This window comes from Hordeum vulgare, chromosome 7H (assembly GCF_904849725.1).
Source record: "Hordeum vulgare subsp. vulgare chromosome 7H, MorexV3_pseudomolecules_assembly, whole genome shotgun sequence".
Taxonomy (NCBI): domain Eukaryota; kingdom Viridiplantae; phylum Streptophyta; class Magnoliopsida; order Poales; family Poaceae; genus Hordeum; species Hordeum vulgare.
This window is the reverse complement of record NC_058524.1, coordinates 170,276,745-170,300,240: the sequence shown is the minus strand read 5'-3', so window position 1 is coordinate 170,300,240 and position 23,496 is coordinate 170,276,745.

The window sequence follows — 23,496 nt, the reverse complement described above, 5'->3', positions numbered from 1 at the left end:
GTCTCCACGATTTTATCATTATGTCATGCCTTAATAATTATGTCAAATAAATGGCACACTTAACTAGTTTTTGCAAAACAAATCACCGTTAAAAAAATTATACAAAAAGACAAATAAACCAACATTTAAATCTGCCATGCTCTTATTTATAAAATTTTCCATGCTATACTTAAAAAAACCACTATCCCTTAATTTTCGAGAGTCTACATAATAAACATGCCATGATCTACAAAATTAAATTGACATGCGTTATACAAGGATTATGATGGCAGGTACATCTTGTGTGTTGTTCCCGTGCGGGGGGGTGGGGGGTGGGGGGTCTGTGCGTGTCGCGTCGTGCGTTGGTCGGTACAAACATGCCGATGCTTATTTTTCTATTGGCCTACTCCGGCTCGAATTATACCGGGCACCACTAGTGTGCTGCTACCGGGCTGGTGTAGGGTTGTTGCTTTCCGGGTCCAGTTTTTCACACACTCGGTTAGAAGGTTCTTTGGGAGGCTCCTTCTCCCTTGATTGGGCTAACATTATGGTGTCGTTTTTTCAGTTTTGTTGTTACCTAGGTTGGTATGCGCAAATGTAATCGAAACTGTTTGTCATGGGAAATACAATGTTTGAAGTTGCTAACGGTACAACCCTGGGGCATCCAAAAGTCGGACTAACATTCGAGAACATGACAACCTACCGCATTCTGACTGGAAGAGACCGGGTAGACAAAGCTTCTCATCATCCAAACGCGAGCAACTAGTTAAAGCTCCTCACAACAACCCCATTAAACCCCATCACCAAGGCAAGTAAGCACACATGCGCTCACCTGATGAGGACAACAATACCATGTTTACACCCACAACTCCTGGTATTATACATACTAAGCCAATTACTAGAGCTCGTGCAAGATAATTAAATTATCAGGTACTTCCATTTCTAGGTAATGATTCCAATGTTCATGAGAATATATACTGCCTAAATTAGATATATTTGTGTTGATTAATAATGAAGGGCCTAGTATGGAGAAGCGGGATGGACAGTGGACCAGGATCAAGCATGGAGATGAAGGCGCGCATGAAGGGAACCAAAACGGTGTTTCTACTATAGTTTTCAACACTTTGAAGCCCCGATGATGACATATAAGGACATGAACGAAATATACAAGTTGTACTTTCATAAATTTCGTCAATAGCTTATCATAGGTGTCGTGCCACCTTATTTTTTGTTTAAACCCATGTAATTTTGAAATACTACTCCATAGGCTAGTTTTACAGTCTGTATTGTAGGGGAAATGACTGAGGAGGAGTTTTAGTACCACCCTGTCAAGGGTAGACAAAATCCCCTCTCTTTTCCCCTATAAATACAGTCCTTAAGGTACCTTTTAGACTTGGGTTTTGTTTAAATTAAAATTCGTCATAGCTGCAACTATGGTCCTTCATTTGTGTTCTACGACCAGACCAAAGACATCACAGAACCCCAGTTTCATCAGTAAAGATTTCCTATTATATTGGTCATAATTAGCTAGAAATTAGGCAGCAAACCAGGGCTATCTGCTTTACGACCATTTCTCGTAAGGAAGTTATGATCTTTTTTTGACCAAATTGATCGTTATGGTTTGGGGTTGGAGCCTCCTGAACAGCTTACGACCAATTGGTCACAAATGGTCGTAGATTTATGACCATTTCAGCCAGGGTCACTGCGAGAGCATCATAAGTTGACATATTTCTTCTAGTGAGTACCTAGATGGCAATCTCTCTCTTTGATCTTCAATACAACGATCATCGCATATTTGCTTTGATTCATATGGTATAACTCTTTTGTATGGTGCGTTTGTTGGAATCCGATTAATTGTGGGTTGATGTTAAGATTATTCATGATAATTATTTGAGCCTCCTCTCGTAAATAATATGATTCTTATGTGCATGATTATGATAGCTTCGTAATTCTCCCCGATCTATTGAAATAGGTTTGCCAACTAGATTGATATTTCTTCAGTGAGAGAGTTGTGTTGTAGTAGGTTCAACCTGGCGGGTTTCTATATCCCAGTGACACAAGGGGACAAGTTACGTCTTCGTGTTGCTGCTACTAAGGATAAAACGGCTGGGTTTATTCATATTGGTTGAATTTACTTTGTCTACATCATGTCATCTTACTCCAAGCATTACATTGTTTATCATGCACTTAATATGTAGGGAGGCAATCATACTAGCGCTCTTGATGTGAAGTAATAGTAATAGGTGCAGGAAGAAATTGTATCATTGTCATGAAAATCAGATAACTATTCGCTCTACTATCAATTGCCCCATAGTAATTTGTTTACCCATCGTGTGCTATTTTCATGAGAGTTGCCATTAGGGAAACTATGGCCTCCGGGTCTATTCAAAACATATTGCTAAAACCTTCAATACCTTGCTGCCATTTATTTGCTTTTATTTTCTTTTGCATTTTACAATTATCTACACACCTCATTCGCTTGCAAATAACGAGATCAAGGGGATTGGCAACCCTCTTGCCCGCGTTGGGTGCAAGCTATTTGTTTTTTTGTGTGTAGCCGCTGAAGACGATTATGGTTGATATTCCTATTGGTTTGATAAAAATTGGTTTCATAACTAAGGGAAATACTTACCCGCATTGTGCTGCGATAACCCATTCCTTTTCGTGAAAAACCCAACGCAGATCACAACTATCACTCATGGACCTAGAGGAAATACACGTGGTGGAAAATGGCTAGCCCAATCGGACGACTGGGGGCATGCCAGACAGGTACTGACAAGGGGCGACCGCGAGCGGACAGTTAGAAAGGCACTCACGAGCAATGAAGTTCCCAGGAACCGAATACTCCAACATCCTACCAGTGAAGTAGAAGCCACCGAAGAGCAGCACCACAACATCACTATTAGGAAAAAAAACAAAAGGACAACAACACAAACATATAGCGAAACTTCAATACCACCACAACATTACATTTATATCCACTATTCACACGATGCAACATTACACTAGGCTTTGAGGCTGACGATGGTTACTCAATCATTGATCGATGGGAAACATAGCCAATTTTGTTGGATCTTTTCCTCACATAAAATTACATCATGAATGTCTCACAATTCATGGATCTCTTTCCATACTAATTTTCTAGTTGGCTTATAAATTAAATCTCGCAAACATATATAAAAGATGGGATTGTGTCCAAAGGAGCGTTGTGTTTGTAATATAAAGAAATGAAACCTACTTCTTTACACAAACGTGATGTAGGTAAGTTGGACCTGCCTTATTTGATCTTGTGGCAAGTTGGGAGTTCAATCCCTCACTACTGCAGAATTTTTGCTGTATCGGAGACCCATGGCGCACGAGACGTGTGGAAAAATAGGCCGAAATATTTTCTTTTCACACATAATAAACTGCGGGTTTATACATAAAAATGTAAAAAGCTTTTCTATAAAATTTACATGACGATCAAAAATATCTATTTTTATTAGTAAAAAGAGTAGGTATAGAGTATATATAGTATTACTCACTCACTCACTCACCATGTCTACTTAAACCGACAAAGTTTGAGTATTCAAAAGCGGGGGTTGACGGACCGAATTAAACCACCACGACTGTAAATGCTCTTAGGCTGTCCGTAATGGAAGTATCATAGATGGTATCATGCATGCCAACTAAATAATTTTGATGAGGTGGCATAGAATTAAATGAAGAAAAAGAATGCTGAGTATCATATCATGATACCATATCATATTAAATGATGTGTGCTACTATGTGTTTTGTATGGTAATAAATGAACTACTCTATGATACTAACATATGATATACTATGCATTACGGATGTAGTATCATACAGTAGTATCATATGCATGATACTAGTATATGATACTATCCATTACAACCAACCTTATAAAAGGTACTCCCTCCGTTTCTTTTTAGTCTGCATATAAGGTTTGGTCAAAGTCAAACTTTATGAAGTTTGACTAACTTTATATTAAAAAATATCAACATTTACAACATGAAATCAATATTATCAGATGCACCACGAGATGTATTTTCATACTATATAATTTTAATATAGTAAATATTCATATTTTTTGATATAAATTTGGTCAAACTTTATGTTGTCTGACTTTGACCAAATCTTATACGCGGAGTAAAAAGAAACGGAAGGAGTATGATATTACTCAGAGGGTGCTTGGATACGTTTTAGTTCCATGACAAAAAGTAGTGAGACTAAAACTTGCTAGCCTCACCCATGCTTGGAACCAAATACTAAAGAGACTAAAATCAAGTTAATGAGCATTTATTATCCTCCAAACCCTCCAATCCAGAACTCGCCTGAGGAGTTAAATGAAGAGAGAAAGGACTAATGCATATTTTAGTAGGGGTACCCCTGACTAAAAGATTTTTGACTCAAGACTAGTTTTAGTCTGTCTTTAGTCAGTGGTGCTTGGAACTTTAGACTCTTAAAGAGACTAGTTTTAGTCAGACTAGTTTTAGTCCCTTGGATCCAAGCACCCTCTCAATCAGTCACGGCGTCTACTTAAACCGACAGACTTTAAGTATTCAAAGAGAAAATGTCGAAAGACAGAGACCGAAAAGGTTTGACCACGCATGGACCTCCTTCTTCCACGAGAGTACAACATCCGATAGATCTTCCCTTTTCCCCAATAAGCTGCTGCCTGCATGGACAACAGGACAACACCAACCACGGCCGGCCGGGAAAAAGAAAGGAAACCCCCGGTGTGAAAAGCGGACGGGCGTAGTGGGCCGGGCGTGCATGGGATTACCGCAGGACAAACTACGAGGCACGTAGCTAGCTAGTTAGTGTAGGAGTAGAACTGATCGAGATATCTTCGGTGACAGAGAGGGTCGCGCGTTCGTTCGTGCGTGATGGGAGGCGGCCACGGCCGGAGCCAGACCCGACCGCGCGCCGCGGGCCCCGAGGCCGGTGCCGGTGGAAACGCCGCCACCGCCTGCATGCGCCTCCCGCCCCGAGCAGATCGATCACGCCCCGTAATCTAATCAACCATGTAATGTCTGGATGTAAAAGCTGAGGCCGATTGTTAATTGATTCGTTCGTGGAGTGTGGTGCGTGGGCTTCTCTTTCAATTCCCGTCCGTGGCTCTACATGTTGTCCCGTCCGTCGAGCCGTTTCTAGGTTTGTTCCTAGTATCTCGCGCGCGCAGGAACAAATGTGGACATGCACGCACGCTCGATCTCGTTTCTGCGAGTAGTAGTATTATCTTTTTGTATCCAGCTCCGTGAGTCGGCCGGGGCTAACCTTCGTCTTGGGCCGGACACTGCCGGGGAAGTCCACGCCTTACGCACACATTATTTTTTACAGCGACGAAATGCACATGTTTTTGGTCGACGGCTGAATTTGTAATAGCTATTCTTTTTGTCGCCAAAAATATACAAATACGGATCTCGCAAAAAAAGGGTCTTTTGAGTGAGAGCGCTACTCCATCTGTTATTTCCATATATGGTGTATTTTTGGGGGAAGTCAAAATTGACCGTCTTGAATGAGTATAAAAATTCATCAATATCTACAATCCTAAATCATACAATTTGAAAATATATTTGATGATGCATGTGATGACACTGGTTCTTTATTGTAGATGATGATGTTTGTTCCCTAAAAACTAGGTAAACATTATAAAGTTTTACTTTGAAAGATTAATACTACATAGTATGCCTTATTACTCCTATAAATTATGTTGTAGTATGTGCCTCATGGAAGCTTCCATGCGTGAGAGTGTCTTCCGCGTGGTTCGTTGCACCCGCGGATTGCGCCACTGTCTTCTTGGCATGCTCTCAACCGACAGATACACCGATGCCTCACACCACGTTGGTTTTCCTCGGGGGGTCTGTGACACCTTGTTGGTGCAATTTTTTGCCCCTTCTGTTTTGGAGATTGTTGTCAAAAACAATTTGGGACTGATATGTTTGCTAGTGCACACACAGAAAAATAGTCCTTGCGGTATCGAGAAGAATGTATGTTTCGTTGACGAGTTTGCTATAAACTTCACTAGAAGTTATGTGCGCAACACAAAAGATGATTATAGTTCTGGGGGAAAGTCTAAACTCGGCACTTTATTGAAATAAAGGATACAAAACATGATTAATATAATAGCATTAATCATGTAAACAAAAAACAGAAAGGATAAATATTTTGTTGCCCCCAACATGCGCTTTTCTTTAATGCATTTTAGCTAGGCATGATGATTTTAGTGATGCTCACATACAAGTAAAGAATTGAGAGATAAAGGGAGCATCATGAATCAAATAGCAAACCCAACTAATCCTACTACCTCCGTCCCAATGTATAAGTCGTTCATGTAGTTCTAGGTCAACAATTTAACTATCTAAATATGTATCATATGTGATAAATAATATATATTTAGAAACTACATCCGTGTAGATTCCTAGTGATATACTTTTCAAATCGATGGCCTACAACTACACGAATGACTTATGGAACGGAGGTAGTAACCCACTTCCTATGCATATGGATTTATAATAAAACATTTTACTTATTAAGAATCAACTAAAATAGCAAGACAAAATAAGTATAACTTCAAATGTTTCAACACATAGAGAGGGAACTTGATATAGTTAACATATATGTAAGCATATCTTCCCCTCTCATAATAACTTTTAGTAGCGTCATGAACAAATTCAACAATATAACTATTACATAAATCATTCTTTTATGATCCACATGCACAAATAATTTATTACTCTCCACATGAGAAAAGTTCTTCTCATTAATTATCATGTGGTACTTGATTGTGTTGGTGCAATAATTTTCCTCCTCGTGCTTTGGATATTCTTGTCATAAACAGTTTGGGACTAATGTGTTTTCTAGTGCACATAGAGTGTCAAAGTCCCGGAAGTCATGAGGAGTTTCGCACAAACTTTGAAGATAATCTCTTGTGTGGCAGAGAAGATTATCTTCGAACATCATGCCTGTCAAAAGTGACTCCCCAAAATTTTTGACGTGAAGCAATTGGTTTGGTGCTTGTCCGAAGATGTTGACTACAACCGAGAAGTTTGAAGACAAAGCAAAGACGTGGTATTTGTTTCATTGTTCTTCTTCTCTTTCTTAAGTCATAGGACCATCGTACTATTAAGAGGGGTATAGTGTTCGCAGCTTACGTCTCTCTGATTCTAAACCCGAATCCCGAGTGAGATGAGAGAAATCTCGTTGTGCTCCACACAAATACTTGCCAACAAGAGATGTTGTTCTTCTTTGCTACAAGATATATTCTTCACACCAAGGAGTTAGCATTTCTTTCTATGCAAGGAATGTTACTTTGTGCTAAAAAATCCAACCGCTGAATACGTGTCGGTTTGTCACTAGTTGAGTGGCCATGTCCAAAATGTTATCTTCCCATCGGAAATACCGCAGCTATAAATAGACCACCCTGACCAACATGTATTGTTTTCTCCTCCATTAGATTTCGAGAAAAATAAAGTGACCACCCTCTCTCCTGAGTGATTTGAGTTTAAAATTCATCGAGACAAAAAACCATAGCCAAAAAATTAGATAGCGGATTAGCCTCACTTGAAACTAAATCCAGTACGCTCCACCTATTACTCTTGAGAGCAACGAACTCTCTAGATGGTTAGGGGTCGATTTCTTTGCTAACCAAGATTAATTTTGGTTCATGAAGAAGAAGTATGTAAAGATTTGGAGATCACCTCAAGTATCTACCAAGATCGATAAGCGCCGATTGCCTAGTTCTTGCTTGTTAATTCTTGTTCGCTTGTTGTACACTCCTAAGTTTTCATTCCACTGTTGGGTTCTGAGAGATTCGAAGTTTTGTGGAAGTAATTTTTGTTGGAGATATGCCCTAGAGGCAATCATGATAGGCCCTTCGCAGAGGGAAGTATAGGTTTTCATGTGCTTTTTATTTTTGGATGTGTAATTTCTTAATGAAAAGGAACATCACATTATATTGCCCCTTGTGATGGGAAACCTTATCATGCAGTCTGTCACTTTTATTTCTTCACCATCACAAGTTCGTACAAAGCTTATTTTCCCTTCCAATAAAAGATCATACATATTTAGGACCAATTTTTATTTCTTTTTGCACCAATGAAAATTAATTGAAGGATCATATTCAATCCAGAGGTAGGTATGGTGGACTCTCATGCAAATAAACTGGGTTTAAGGGTTATGGTTGTAGAAGTAGTATCTCTACTTAGTGTCAATTTTTGGGCTTGCAATGGATCTAAAGAAAGCACCACATGCTAGGGGATCCATGGCAATATAACTTCTATGTGAATATAAGCAAACATAACAATTACATTGTCTTCCTTGTCTAGCGTCAACTACTTGGTCAAGGTTGAATATAATTAATGGGGATCACAATCATACAATATGTCCAAGAGAGTAAATTTAAATGTGAAATGTATCTTCCTTGAATATTCTTTCATGAGTTGTTCAAGTGACCATTGCTTATGCTCTTAGTATTTGAAGTCACTACTCCCCATGGTACAAACATATGAGGCATATATAATTTTACTTTGTATGACATTTAATTCATTCAACATTTTATCTTACACTACTGGAATCATCATTTGCATAATCCGAAGCCTCGGCACAATGATGGAGATCCTAAAGAAGGTGGGTCCAACCTCAGCCTATTCAAAGGGAAGCTCTTTCGTACCTTTGGCAAAGAGCTATCTATGCCCGACCGGAAATCTACAAATTGTGGTGTCTCTGCTATCGGCGAAGGTGTTATCGACTATTATGGAAGAGTTGAAGCAATTTATGAACTTCAATTCTATGGTGAAAACCCACCGAACGTCGTAGTCTTCAAATGTTATTGGTTCCAGCCAAAAAAGACTAGAAGGAGTCATGAACATATAGGACTAGTCGAAATCAATCCAAACACCCATTTAGATGTTCCCGATGTCTATATTACGGCTCAACAGGCGACCCAAGTTTTCTATCTACCGTGGGCATGCCAAACGGATAAGAATCTGGAAGGTTGGTATGTTGTTTATGAAGTGCCACCACATGTTAGACCACCTCTCCCAAATGAACAGGATTATGAACCTCACATTAACCCAGACACATATGATGGAGAATTCTTCCAAGAAGCACGTCTTTCCAAGAAACGTTTCAAGAACCGCCATGCTTCATCCAAGAACATGGAAGTAGACAGCGACAATGAATCCGACTCCAGCCCTTAGCCGGAACCAGAAGACCTGGAACTCGTAGAGGTTACTAATGCGGATGACCTGTCAATGCTTCAACTATTAAAGGAAGGCCTTTCACAACTTCACGCCGTTGAACCCGATGAGCACGTCATTCATGAAGACATGCATGATAGTGATGATGATGATGCATTTATTGATGATGATTATTAGTTTGTAAGATTCACAACTTAAATTATATATAGGCAAAATGAAAAGAAAGAAGAAGAAGAAGAAGAAGAAGAAGAAGAAGAGAAGAAGGAGAAGGAGGAGGAGGAGGAGGAGGAGGAGGAGGAGTAGGCCAAGGACCTTCTATCCTTCTCCTCCTCCTCCTCCTTCTTCTTGATTTCTTATTCTTCTCCTCCTCCTCCTCTTTCTTCTCCTCTTTCATATTATCCTTGATTTAATTAACCCAACAATGACATAATTAGCCCATTTAGCTCCAAAATACCATAATAAGCTCAAAATGGCACAAGAACCTTGGTTAGCTCATGAATATTATATACTTAGCTTGTTTTCCTCTAAAATGACATAATTGGAATATTTAGCTCAAAAAAGACATAATTAGGTAATTTAGCTCCAACAAGAGGAGAAGAGGAGAAGAAATAGGCAAAATGAAAAGATAGAAGAAGAAGAAGAGATGAAGAAGGAGGAGGAGGAGGAGGAGGAGGAGGAGAAGGCCAAGGACCTTCTATCCTTCTCCTCCTCCTCCTTCTCCTCCTCCTCCTCCTTCTTCTTGATTTCTTATTCTTCTCCTCCTCCTCCTCCTCTTTCTTCTCCTCTTTCATATTATCCTTGCTTTAGTTAACCCAACAATGACATAATTAGCCCATTTAGCTCCAAAATACCATAATAAGCTCAAAATGGCACAAGAACCTTAGTTAGCTCATGAATATTATATACTTAGCTTGTTTTCCTCTAAAATGACATAATTGGAATATTTAGCTCAAAAAAGACACAATTAGGTAATTTAGCTCCAAAAAGAGGAGAAGAGGAGAAGAAATAGGCAAAATGAAAAGATAGAAGAAGAAGAAGAGATGAAGAAGGAGGAGGAGGAGGAGGAGGAGGAGAAGGCCAAGGATCTTCTGTCCTTCTCCTCCTTCTCCTCCTCCTCCTGCTCCTCCTCCTTCTTCTTGATTTCTTCTTCTTCTCCTCCTCCTCCTCCTCTTTCTTATCCTCTTTCATATTATCATTGCTTTAATTAACCCAACAATGACATAATTATCCCATTTAGCTCCAAAATACCATAATAAGCTCAAAATGGCATAAGAACCTTGGTTAGATCATGAATATTATATACTTAGCTTGTTTTCCTCTAAAATGACATAATTGGAATATTTAGCTCAAAAAGAAGGAGAAGGAAGAAGAAGAAGAAGAAGAGAAGAAGAAGAGAAGGAGAAGGAGAGGAAGAAGAAGGAGGAGGAGAAGAAGAGAAGAAGAAGGAGAAGGAGGAGAAGAAGAATGAGAAGGAGCCCTCCTTCTTCTCCTTCTTCTTCTCCTCCTTCTTCTCCTTCTTCTTCTCTTCTTTTTTCTACTTCTCCTCCTCCTTCTCCTTCTCCTTCCCCTTCCCCTCCTCCTCCTCCTCCTTCTTGTTTTTCTTCTCCTTGTTTTCTTCTTGCTTCTTCTCTTTCTTCTTCAATTTAGCTTATTTGTCATATATATGTTGTTGTTGTTCTTCTTCTGACTTTCTTATTCCCATTTTGCAGATTGGATGTACTACATGCATGGAAACTGGCGTTGGAGTGCTTTAGTTTCCGTTTTTATTTGAGTTGATGAACAATGTGTTGGTTCTTTGTATGTGTTGATGAACAATGTGTTGATGAACAATATATGTGCAACTATATGTATGTATATATGGATGAAACTTTGTATGTGTTGGTTCTTTCGATATATGGGATGTACGTTGATGAACAAATGGCATTGATGAGCTTTATATGTATATCATATATGTGTTGTGATCTATTTATGATATATGTGCTATGAATTATATGTATATGTGCTGTGAAATAGAAAAAATAAATAAAAATGTGACAATATAGGCTCTTTAGCGTCTGCCAGCTGATGGCAAAGGCCTTTGCCGTCAGCCAGCCGACGGCAAAGGTGCCACGTGGCGCCCAGCTGTGCAACCTGGGCAGTAGCAGCTGGCCATATAGTCTCTTTGCCGTGTGCTTCCTGGGGGGCAGACGGCAAAGAAGAGGGCACAGAGGAGGAGGCAGACGGCAAAGAGTGGAGAGAGGGGGGAGGGGAGGACCCGGCAGACGGCAAAGATGGTCCTGGAGGCAGACGGCAAAGATGGAGGGGAGGGGAGGGGAGGGGAGGAGAAGGCAGACGGCAAAGATTGATGGGGAGGCAGACGGCAAAGATTCACGGGGAGGCAGACGGCAAAGGCTCCGTTAACCCCTAACGGAGGCAACGCCTGTCGGCTGCCGTCTCAAACGCTTTGCCGACTGCTCCTAAGGAAAGCTGACGGCAAAGCTCTTTGCCGTCCGCTTTGGGGGGGGGGGGGGCAGACGGCAAAGAAGGTCCTATGCCGTCGTAGGCTAACGCAGAAATTTTGCCGGCCATGACAATCTTTGCCATTTGTGGTATTGTCTTTGCCGTCCGGGATATTGTCTTTGCCGTCTGTGATGGCAGACGACAAAGAAGGTGATTCCTGTAGTGTTAGGATATAAGTGAAGCACATGAGTGATCATCAAACTACTCTCAAAAAGATATAAGTGGAGCTTATAGAGCATTCTTCAATGAATATAGATAGATCAATATCTAAGCTCAAAATATATAAGTGAAGCACGTGAAGCATTTCATAAAGCCATACTCAAAAGATTTAAGTGAAGCACATGAAGCATTCTATAAATCAACCAATGATTGTCTCATACCAGTATGGTAAATAAAAAAGGGAATAATAAACACAAATATGATCCAATAATAGCACATGTGAATGAATGAAAACTTAGGATCGACATTAGCTAACCGATAATTGTTGATGAAGAGAGTGGGATGCGTAGCATCCCCAAGCCTAAATGCTTGATACTTATTGTAATATTTACTTGGGGAGCCTTGGGAATACCCAGGATTGATCTTTTCTATCCCGTTTAATCCTCTCATATCCCGGTTTCACCTAAGTCTCAAAAGCTTCATCCACACAAAACTTGAAAATAATTCATGAGATACGTTAGTACACATAAGAATAAATCAACACTTCATGTACTGCCAAGACAAGTTGCATAATAATTTTCAAACATTAGGTACTGTATACTATCATTTTCGCAATATATATCTACCAATATAAGCCATGAAATCTCTAGGATAAGTAGATAACAAAACTATGATAACAATCTGAGCAAACCGAATAGTCTGTACTAATCAATTTAAAAAGTGTACTTATATATCTCCAAAAATTCTGAAAATTTAATACAAGCTTAAGAATTTGTATGAAAGTACTTTGTAAAAATATCAAAAACTTCCCAAGTCTCGTAAAATATAATAATTCAAATACTACAACAAAACTTTATGTTTTTATACAACATTCCTCACACATGCAATTGAAGCATTCTAAAGGCAATTCTTGGAACTTTTTATACAAAAACATGATTATGAGTAACATATAACACATAATAACAAAATAAAATGACGCTCTAAGAAAAACACATATTATGTGATGAAATTTTTTTTAGCTCCAAGTAAGGTATACCGATAATATTGAAGATGAAAGAGGGGATGCCTTCTAGGGCAACCCCAAGCTTAGATGCTTGACTCCTACCTATATATTAACTTGGGGATGCCTCGAGCATACCCAGTATTAGGGTCTTGATGCTCCTTATTCTCCTCATATTGGTATCTCACCCAAAACTTGAGAACTTCATTCACACAAAACTTAACAGAAAGCTCGTGAGATCCATTAGTATAATAGGCAAATCATAAACTTTAGGTACTGTTATAAATTGATTCATATTTAATTATTGCATATTGTACTGTATTCTAACTTATCCATGGGTTATACCCCCGATATAATCCATAGCATCATTAAAACAAGAAAACTATGCAAGCAAAAAACAGAATCTGTCTAAAACGGAATATTCTTTAACGATCAACATAAACACCATACTTGTGTAACTCAAAAAATTCTTACAAATTATGAAAACCCGGGAAGTTTGTATAAAAATACTTTGTAAAAAATTTAGTTCAAAAAGGCATTCTAGTAAAATCATAGAATTTCTGCATTGGACGCAAAAGTTCCTATTTTTGCACAAGATCAAATCTACTATAATCAAAATCATCCGAAGGCTCTACTTCGCACATTATTGAAATGAAATATGCAAAACATGGTTGCTATAGTATCTTAATCATGTGGACACACAAAAATATAAAGGGAGTGTTGGGTTGTCTCCCAACAACGGCTTTTCTTTAAAGCCTTTTACCTAGGCATGATGATTTCAATGATGCTCACATAGGAATAGTGGATGAAATATGCGAAAGAGCATCATGAATATTATTACATGGACATTATTTTTATGGTACACTGGTATATAAAGGGGATAATTATTTTTACGAGAACCTTCCATGAAAATATCTACATTGTTTCCATGAGCATGAACGCAAGTCTCCAAGGTCAACCCTCTTCTTCAATGCATAACTTTCCTATCGCTTCCCTTTTAAGTGGCAAATAAAAATTTTGTGTTTAATTTTTTTTTTCATTTTTTGTTTGTTTCACCCACTAAATAAATAAATAAATAAAAGAAAAAAATTAAAAAGAAAATATACTTAGTGATATAAGCAAACAAGCATACACGAAAATAATAACCCCACACTATTGCTTCCTAGCAAGAGCGCCAGAAAAGAGCTTGATAATCCCCAAGTGCAAGGGATCATCGTTGCAATTTCCAAAGATGGAAATGACAAGTATGGAGTGTGGAACTAGCAAGGATCTAAAAGTAAATTAAATATTCTCTCAAGTCATATCTGCCATGGATACGACTACGCCAAACGTTTGCTTCTATCTAGTAATGAGAAATAAAACTGGGTTTTGGTTATAAAGAGGATAGCTTTGCACGATATTGCTGAATTTTTTTATTAAAATAGTTGCTACTTAAATAAAGTTAGAATAAATTAAAATATACTACAAATAGCGAGTGTGGAATAATGATGGTATGGTGTGCGGAATTGTCCTAGGCAATTGATAACAAGATCAATAATCATTATTGAAATTTTATATGAGGGTGAGCCATGTGCTAACATAATTTCCATACTTGTATCATATGAACTTATGATTGTACATCTAGAAATGATCCCCCACTACCAGAAATTATTAAGGTAAATCCCAACCATATGATTAAGTAACAAGTCCCCTTTATCCCATACGTAAACAACCCCCTTACTCGGGTGTACGCTTCTGTCACTCTAGCCGGCCACTATAAGAAAATCTTTAACATATTACACCAACCTTCAGCGGGAATCCCTCACGTGTGCGCGACATGTAAGGCACCTTAGGATAGCTCCATAATAAAACATACAACTCAAACCAATCAAGATCATCAATCAACCCAAAGGACAAAGGAGATCTACCCAACCATCATAAGACTGAAACACATCATTGGATAATAATATGTTGCACAAAACACCAATTCTAGTTGGGGATTACAAAGGGGGTTTGGAGAGTGGACCGCCAAAAAGATATGAGGAAGGTGATGAAGTCGGTGATGTTGGTGAATACGATCACCACGATGATGGTTCCCTCGACGGCACTCCGGCGCCACGAGGAGAGAGGGGAAGAGAGTCTCCCCTTAGGCTTCCTCCTCCATGGCATCTCCCTAGATGGGGAGAGGTTCTCCCCTCTCATCCTTGTCGTACCTGTCTCCGGAGGGGTTAGATACCCTCCGAGATAGAATCTCTCTCTCTCTCTTTGTGTGTGTGTGTGTGTGTGTGTGTCTTTCTCTCCTATTTTTGCTGTTGTTTTCTAGCCCTTCACCGTTTCTTAAATATCCGGAGATCCATAACTCCGATTGGGCTGTAATTTTGAGGGGAGTTTTATCTAGAAATTATATTTTTTGCAGCCAAAGAAGGTGCCCAACAAACTTAAGGGGTGGCCACAAGCTATCAGGGCACATCCACCCTCCTGGTCGTGGGTTGTTGGCTTGTGGGTCCCTCGGACACCGTGTTGCATTGATTCTTCTCCCCAAAATTCACATATATTCCAAAAAGATCTCTGCAAATTTTTTTTGTATTTGGACTTCATTTGATATGGATTTTCTGCAAAACAAAAAACAGGAACTAGCACTAGGCACTGGATAAATAAGTTATTCCCACAAATATTGTAAAATACTGCCAAAAGTATAAGAAAGTTGTAGAATATTGGTACGGATACTTCATAAATTATCGATACGTCGGTGATGGGTCAGCCTTGCTGGCACAACTTGCACAAAGCATGGCATCAGGTGGTTTGAGTTGTCTCGCGTACCTTGGTATTCTCTACCTACCCACGTGTGTCTGTTTCGGGTACAAGTACCCTTTTGTTGAAGGTCGTTCGAGCTTTTCCTAAGAGTATGACATCGTTTACATACTTCAGCGCCTTTTTATTCTCATATAATTAAGGAATTATATATAGCTAAATTCCAATAGAATTTCGCCTATAAAAGAAAGATTACTTTTCCTTCATAATATATAGGAAGACGGGGTCATCTTTTTATTTTTTTAGGATTCATATAACAATGGCCAAGTGACCTCTGATAACAGAAAGGAGAAGGCTCGGTATAAAAGTAGGGATATCAATGGTTGGAACAAGACCGTGGAGGCTAGGAAATTGGGACAGAGAGGTGGAGGTCCTAATATGAATGTCGGTGACTTCATGGCTAATTAAAGGATGGGCAGACTAACCCGTGGCAAGTGAAAAAGACTTATGGCACTCTATGAAGGATTGCAAAATTGGACACTGTCAGGTATGTGGATGAGAAAACCACATCATTGATGATTGTACTAGGCTAAAACAGATGAAACATGTTTCTAAGTAAGTGGGATATGCTGCTAAAGGCCTTGGTTTTTTACTAGTTCAAAAAAATTAGGATGTGATGAAGGCAGATCATGTTAACCCATTAGTTGTAGTTACTCTCACTGTTGATCAGAACAATGATACTGAATTTACCAAGTCTTTGAGTGATATGTTTAGCTGGAGATGGCAATGGAGAGTCAAAGAATCTGGAAAAAAACTGCTCTATGATGAGGTTTCCTAGTAAGCCAAACTGGTGGAGCATATGAAGTTTAAAGATTTCAATTTTCTCGACACTTGAGTGGTTGTTAGTGTCCTAAGTTGGACTTTGTATCACTGGACAATTGGTAACCTACATACAGTGTGGATTAAATGTGGTGGAGTGCCCGACTACTTCACACACTTCTTTCAGATGAGTGAGGTGGTTGTTGTTATTGGCCTAGTACTGGAAATTAAGATGATACTATCAATCAAGAGAAAATGAAAGCTAAGCGTGAAGTGAGAGACATTACCAAGATTCCTAAACATGTGAAAATTACTGCCCCTCATCTGCTGATGTTCAGGATTGAAACTAAGATGGGACGATACAAGAATTATCAAGATAAAGAGGATATAAGACAAGATCTGGAGACACATGTGTTGATGAAGAGGCAAGGAAAAAAGGCTAGCCTCGATGATAATGGGAAAACTGAAGTGACTCTTGGAAGTTTGAGCCTCGTTCAAATCAAAGAAAATAATAAGAGAAATAATGCTCTGAAATAATCCATAGAAACTACATTGGTAAATGCTCAGAAAGAAATTAATAATGATAGAACCAAAATGCAGAGAGAGATGGACAACATGTACAAGAAAATTACAGCCTGCAGGAAGAAAAAAATAAGACACAGTGCATTTTGGGCCAAGGAGGAAAAAACAATGATGGACATTGAGAAGGATAAAAACAAGTTGGAGGAAGATCATACTTCACACAAGGATGTTGTTCAACACCTCATATAGGAAGGAGCTAAGAGAGAACTTATAAAATGGAACTTGCAAACTTGGAGGTGGAACAAGTGGAGAAATAAGTAAGTGTAATTGTGAAAGACATCCCTAACCATGACAAGTATTTTGAATCAACTGACTTTGCTGCCAGCACGGAATCAAAGAACTTTGGTGAGAGGATGACTGCTATTCAAGGTGTGAGAATGGAACATATGACTGAGGAAGACAAAGAGGAGATGTTGAGAAGGATTCTAAGGTAGAGAGGCAAAGAAGATTAGAAAGTGGAAGATATGGTCGAGCTTAGAGTCGGAGAAAGAAATAACTATGGTAAGAAACATGATCCTTTTGTGTTTAACCCTTCTATGCTTCATTTGACCTCTCTGGTTGATGTCGATTTGGGACGTTCTGTGGACCTCATTGAAAAAATATAAAGATTACCAAAAAAATGGAAGAAGCTAGAAAAGAATTTTATAGGAAAAATATTGCTAATCTTAAGGAAGAAGGGCCCTCTCATGGGTCACCGTTGCATATTGACACACGTGAAACTAAGATTTTTTTTCTGAAGGAAGAGATCTGCTCAAATTTGTATATGTCTAATATTGATTTAGAAGATGAACAAATTCAGAAACTAACAATTTTTTTCTCATGAAAAAAAAGAAATAATAGGTGCTCTCCTAGAAATGCTTGTGTGAAGAACTTTGTGGAAATTGGGACCCTGAGCAAAAAAAGGAAAAGAAAGAAAAACTTATAACTTGATTGAAACCCTTAACAATAAAAATGAAAGGGGTTTTCCAGAATGCTTGAGGAGGGAAAACATACTTGTGTAGTGGTAAAAACCCTTATAAATAAAAATTAGGACCGTGAAAGGTGTCTTAGAGAGATGATAATTGAACATAACTTGATTTCATTGGGATTTTCGAGACTATCAAGAACCAATTTATCAAATCTAAACTACACCATTTGTGTAGTGTTAGGAATTTTGAATGGTCTATTAACACCCCTAAGGGGGATGTCTCGGCGTATTTTGGTAGGCATTCATAAAGACTATTGGCAAATGTTACAACACAAAGGATTCCTTGATAAGTGGTGTGATTGGTTATGAAAACAATGAGGGGGTGTAGGTGTTATGGTTCAAGGTAAAATTGGATCCTATTTTAAAACCTTTAAAGGCTTAAGACACGGGTTGCTCTCTTCCCATTCATATTTGACATTGCAGCTGATGCTTTGGTTGTGATTATGAATAAGGCCAAATATCATGGACTAGTGAAGGGGGTGCCTAATGATAATATTGAAAATGGGGTTAGCATGCTACAATATGGTGATGACACCATTTTTCTATTGGAAGATGATGTGGATAGTGCAAAAAACTATAAAATGATTATGTGTTTATTTGGACAAATGTCTCGTCTTAAGATCAACTTTCATAAGAGTGGGTTGATGTTGTTTGGAAATGTTGCTAATAAACATGCAATATATCTGTAAGTCTTCACTTGTAGAAGGGGCGACATACCTATTAAATACCTAGGGATGCATGTTTGTGATAAAATAATTAGAAACAAGCATTGGAGTTGTGTCACTCGCAAAATATTAAGAAGTTTTGGATGTTTGCACGCTAGGTTGTTGGGATCTATTTCGAGAAGGATCACTTTAGTCCAAGCTTGCCTTACTAATATTCCTTTGTTCATGATCTAATTTTGTCCAATGTATACTTGTATTGTTAAGAAAGTTGATTTTTATAGAGCTAGATGAAAGGATCAATATGGTTGACTAGAGGGGGCAGGGGGAATAGGCAACTACCAATTTTTAGGTTTTCTTGACAAAATAGGTTTAGCAACAAATAGGTTGCCTAGATACGCAACTAGGTGAACAACCTATATGATGCTAACAAAAACAAAGATACAAGCAAGCAAAAGATGTGACACAAGCACAAAGTAAAGGTAGGAGATAACCACAAGTGGAATCGGTGGAAACGAGGATGTGTTACCGAAGTTCCTTCCCTTTGTGGGGAAGTATGTCTCCGTTGGAGCGGTGTGTAGGCACAATGTCCCAAGAAGCCACTAGGACCACCGTATTCTCCTCACGCCCTCGCACAATGCAAAACGTGTGATTCGACTAGTCGTGCCCCTCGAAGGCAGCGATCGAGCCTATACAAACAAGGTTGGGGCAATATCCACAACTTAGTTGGAAACTTCCTATGACACTAAGAAGCTTCATGTAGCTTTCCTTTGAGTATATAAGAGACATGGGGCGGTGAGAGGTATCGTGTAGCTTTCCTTCGATGCAAGCACTGCAACCATGATCTTTGGGAAAACTAACATTTGTTAGTCCACGAACGTGGTATCCTTTTAGGAGACTTTGCAAAGATCTTATATTGACATGGGATAGACGGTGATACCAAAACCATCCCACGTCAACTTTAGCCATTAGACATATTGCGGCCTTAGTGGGCCTCTCTCAGAGTTGACCACATAGAGACCGTTCTAAACATATCCAACAAAGGCTACTCCAAGATCCTTGCTCTACAAGAGGGCCACGATATCAATATCAAAGGAAGTTGAAAATCCCATGAGTGCGAGTTGGCCAACGAAAAGTCAATTAAAAGAAGGAGACTCAACAAGCATGACTTTCTCAATGGTTACCTCCGGAGAGATCACCACCTTGCCAAGACCCAATACCATTGAAATCGACGCATCACCAAATTGTACTTGAGTGGCCATATATGAGTTAGTTTGTACGTCCACCACCAAGTGCTTTCTTCCGGACATATGATTCTTTGCTCCACTACTAAGCAACCAGGACTTGTCTCTCGAGGCAAACTCCTACATAAGATCAATGCTTGGATTTAGGTATCGGTTCTTGGATGGGTCCTTTCACTACTAGGAAAGGAATTATAGGTGACCTCAAATCAGTGGAGGGTGCACTTTAGCACCCGCCAGTGCTATTAGTAGTGGCGGGCTCCAAAACTCGCCTGCCACTACTATTGTCCTACCAGTGGCGGGTGTAAGCTTGCGCCCGTCACTAGTAGAAGTTGTCTAGATTTGTCGTGGGACAAATGTTATTAGTGACGGGCACAAACTAGCGCCCACCACTGCTATTTGAGTTATCAGTGGTGGGCGGTTGGACATACCCGCCAGTATGATTTTTGGTCCTGTTAAAAATTTGTTATAAAGTAGCAGTGGTGGGCTCTCCGTTGGACCTGCCACTCAGACTTAAATTACAGTGATGGGCTCTGTCTTGCGCCCGCCACTATAAATTTGTGTTGCCTACCACTGACATGAGCTGGTAAAAATTTTGTTTTCGGGACACAACAGTGTGCCATGTAAGCCCGCCTAAAGAGTGCAAGGAAATAGAAAAAAAAGAGAAACAGAGAGGGACCCATGCTGCAATTCATTCACCTCCCACACAGACTTCTCTCTTACAAGCCCTCACTTATTTCCGACTCCGCACCACCGCCATGAACTAGTCCAATTCCGGTGAGCACCAATCGCTATGACCGGCACGCAACACTATGACTCCTCGCAGGTGCATTGGTTCTCCCTCCAAGCTTAAAGGGTGATGTAGCACAGCGACATCAAGTATTTCCCCCAGTTAAGAAACCAAGGTATCAATCCAGTAGGAAGATCCACAATACTATGTAAGTAGCACCTACACACAAATAGGAAATCCTCGCAACCCAACGCGTGGAGGGGTTGTCAACCCTTAATGGCTAAAGTAAGGATATATTGATAGATGCAAATAATTATGGTAGAAAACAGAACGCAGCAAAGTAATTTTGGGTTTTTTGATAATATAGATATGAAAACAAAAGAGCAAATAAAGTAGAAACGCAAACAACAATGTACAGATTGCAAATAGATGATGTGTAGTAGACCCGGGGGCATAGGTTTCACTAGTGGCTTCTCTCGAGAAAATAGAAAGGGGTGGGTAGACAAATTACTGTTGGGCAGTATATAGAAGAGAAAATAATTATGAACATATTCAAGACAATGAGCATGTATATAAGCAGCACGTCCAAGACAAGTAGACTGACTTCTGCCTGCATCTACTTCTAATACTCCACACATCGACCGCTATCTAGCATGCATCTAGTGTAGTGAGTTCATGGAGAAACGGAGTAATGCCTTAAGAACGATGACATGATGTAGACAAGATTTATTCATGTAGAAATAGATCACATCTTTTATCCTTGATAGCAACGATACATGTGTGTCATGTCTCTTTCTGTCACTGAGATTGAGCACCGCAAGGTCGAACCCATCACAAAGCACCTCTTCCCATTGCAAGATAAAAGATCAAGTTAGCCAGACAAAAAACAAATACGGGAGAAGAAATACAAGGATATAATAATCAAGCACGAATATGTTTTCATAGATCTGATCATAAACTCACAATTGATCGGATCACAACGAACACACCACAAAAGAAAGAGTTGCATCATATGGATCTCTAAGAGACTATTGTATTGAGAAACATAACAAGAGTGAAAGCCATCTAGCTACTGCCTACAGACAAGTAGGTTTGATATGAACTACTCACGTATCATCGGAGGAGAACCAATGATGATGGTGAACCCCTGCGTGCTCGTGTTCCTCTCCAGAACGGGCTCTAGATTGGATTTCATGGCTCTGGAACTTGCGGCAGCTGAAACGATTTTTCGTTGACTCCTCTAGGGTTTTCTGAATATTGGGGTATTTATAGAGCCCATAGGTGGTGGAGAAGCATCCCGGGGGGGGGGGGGCACTAGACACCAGGCTGTGCCACGGGCCTCTGGCGCGCCCTGATGTCAAGTGCCCCCCGTGGGCCTTGTCTGCTGCTCATTCTTGGTTCCCAAGTTTCCTTCTAGTCCAAAAAAATCACTCTAAATATTCATAGCAATTTGACCTCGTTTGATATGGATCTTTTTCAAAGGAAAAAACAACAGAAAACAACAACTAGCACTAGGCACTAGTTCAATAGATTAATCCCAAAAAATAATATAAAAGTTCTATAAAATGATTACAAAACATCCAAGAATGTTAACATAACAGCAAGGAACAATCAAAAATTATCGATTCGTTGGAGATGTATCAGCATCCCCAAGCTTAATTCCTTCTCGTCCTCGAGTAGATAAATGATAAAAATAGAATTTTTGATGTGGAATGCTGCCTCACATGTTTATCATATTATTTTTTATTTCTGCATGGGCATATGGACTTGTAGATGATGCAAAGCAATTGTCTATAATTTGACATGAAAATTTCAATAGTCAAGCATATCAACAGGCACCTAAGTCTTTCAAAATGTCAATGCTAAAGAACGCCATCCCTATCCAATCATACTCTATCATTGATCCATTCATGTAACACACTAAAATATTAACTACATACAATGCTCAAGTGTGATAATGGTGTTCCTTAGTTGGTGCTTCATCAGAGAAGATGGAGACTAAAATTCAAAATAAAAATTGCATAAAGTAAATAGATAGGCCCTTCACAGAAGGAAGCAGGGATTTGTAGAGGTACTAGACCTCAAAGTGAAAAACTTGGAGATATTTTTTTAGGGTGGCATGCTTTTCTTATCAACGAGAAAAACTAAGAGTTTCCATTATCCTACATGCTAAACAAATTATAGGCGGTTCCCAAACTGAAAATAAATTTTATTCCTTTTCCACCATTCTTTTCACATTCCACGGCTAGCCGTATACACGGGTGTCGTCCATACCAACATTTTCCAAGGAAATTATTATTTGAGAACATATTTTTTATTTTATTTTTGGGACTAGGCATCCCTATTACCGATATACTCTCATGCAATGACAAGTGAATAAGCAATCATCCTGAGAATAACCTATTTAATATGGAATATACCGTCCACCCCTTGCTGCTTCATGAGAAGTACGGGCGCACAAAACAGAATTTTATTTTGAATATTAGAGTTGACACTTGCAAATTTAATTGGAACATCATTGAAACACCACATATAGGTAGGCATGGTGGACTCATTTCGCAAAACTTTGGGTTTAGGATTTGGATGCAGAAGTAGTATTCCCGCTTAGTGCAAGTAAAGGCTAGCAAATAGATTGTGAATGTGGTTAGTTTATAATCTTAGCTAAAAATCTGAACATAAGTTAGAATATTTACAACAATAGAATCAAACAGAGTTTGTAAAAGTTTTTCTTTATCACTTTTAGTTTCTCAACTGAATTTCTTGAGGACAAGCAAAGGTTTAATCTTGGGGGGGTTGATACGTCTCCAATGTATATACTTTTTCAAACTCTTTTGCCCTTGTTTTGGACTCTAATTTGCATAATGTGAATGGAACTAACCCGGAGTGACGCTGTTTTCAGCAGAATTGCCTTGGTGTTTTTTTTTT